Raw genomic sequence first — 1637 nt, forward strand, 5'->3', positions numbered from 1 at the left:
ACGCTGCCTGTTATCTCTCAGGGCTGGGGGATTGAGCTGTACGTGTGTGAACACTGCCTGTTATCTCTCAGGGCTGGGGGATTGAGCTGTCCGTGTGTGAACACTGCCTGTTATCTCTCAGGGCTGGGGGATTGAGCTGTACGTGTCTGAACCCTGCCTGTTATTTTTCAGGTACATTCTGGGGCTCCACCGCGCGATCAGATCAGGGCTCCTTCATGACGGACTTTCGGACGAGAGGTAAGGCTTGCCGACTGCTGGAGCCTGTCATTAGGGGACGGCAGGGGCACTGTGGCAGCTTCCCCAGCCTCCTTGAGTTATTCCGCCGACACCGCTCCCATCGCCCGGCCCATCGGGTGGACGGACGCGCTGGCAGCGATAGATCCGACCTCTGCTGTGGCTCCCCCCACCCCCATTCGAGTGGTCCCAAATCTATCCCGGTCCCCGTGGCTTGATTTCAGCCCACCTCCAACGGGGAAGACTTTTCCTGACAGCAAGAGGATTTCCCGGGTTAGAAACGGGAATGCACACGATTGTCATTCACCTATGCCCAAGCAATCCCTGTCTAAAGGCTGCTCGCTGTGGGCTGTATCCAGGCTGGGGCTGATGAGTGCGCAGAGGCGGCTGCGTGTGTGCACTGAGCTGCCCGAGGAAATGACCATTACAACATTTCCAGGGTGTTTGGACCGCTCCAGGAATAGGAAGGGTTTGGAGGGATATTGCCAAATGCTGGAAAACAGGACCGGTTCAGTTTAGGATGTCTGGTTGGCATGGACAAGTTAGGCCGAAGGGTCTGTGGCAGTGCTGTACGAATCTCTTACCAAACTGAACTCATTCTGCCTTTCCCAGCGCCTGGCCCATATCCCTCTTAAACCCTTCCTGTCCATGTCCCCTACTAGATGCCTTTTAAATGTTGTCATTGTACCAGCCTCCACCGCTTCCTCTGACAGCTCATTCCATACGCGCACCACCCTCTGTGTGAAAGAAATTTCCCCTTCGGTCCCTTTTTAAATCTTGCCCCCGCCTGCTAGAGAATCAAAGAGCGATTTCTTGAAAAGTGTCCCTATTACAGAAGGAGAGGTGCTGGACTCTTTAAGAAGTTCACGTGGTTTGATCAGATCCCGAATCCAATCCTCTGAGAAAATTGTAATATTTTCCATGTCGTGTCGATGGAAGGTTCTGGAAGGCAGCACCACAGCCCCTGGCAGACTGAGAGAGGTATAGTTTCCAAGTCACCAAAAAATGGCTCGTCCAAATGGCTTACGTTTAGATGTATTAAAAGCAATTTGGGAAGGCCTGGCAGAAACTGTACTCCATGTGTTTAAAAACACTCGGGTAAGGAGAAATCCAGGGCACCAGTTGGTATCAGTCATAGGAACAATGATGAAATCCTTATTCAAAGGTCTCAACAGAGTCATAGAGATGTACAGCACGGAAACAGACCCTTCGGTCCAACCCGTCCATGCTGACCAGATATCCCAACCCAATCTAGTCCCACCTGCCAGCACCCGGCCCATATCCCTCCAAACCCTTCCTATTCATATACCCATCCAGATGCCTCTTAAATGTTGCAATTGTACCAGCCTCCACCACTTCCTCTGGCAGCTCATTCCATACACGTACCACCCTCTGTGTGAAAA

The 1637-nt window shown here is 52.2% G+C and overlaps 1 long non-coding RNA gene across 1 annotated transcript in view; it reads left to right on the forward strand.

The window, feature by feature from the left end:
- The first annotated feature begins 6 nt into the window (after positions 1–6).
- Positions 7–1637, forward strand: part of LOC122547703 — a 6153-nt gene continuing 4522 nt past the window's right edge. The window contains exon 1 of the long non-coding RNA XR_006311069.1: positions 7–237. This is a non-coding gene — a long non-coding RNA (uncharacterized LOC122547703). The remainder of the gene's footprint in view (positions 238–1637) is intronic.

The sequence above is a fragment of the Chiloscyllium plagiosum genome, unplaced genomic scaffold (assembly GCF_004010195.1).
Source record: "Chiloscyllium plagiosum isolate BGI_BamShark_2017 unplaced genomic scaffold, ASM401019v2 scaf_6487, whole genome shotgun sequence".
Taxonomy (NCBI): Eukaryota; Metazoa; Chordata; class Chondrichthyes; order Orectolobiformes; family Hemiscylliidae; genus Chiloscyllium; species Chiloscyllium plagiosum.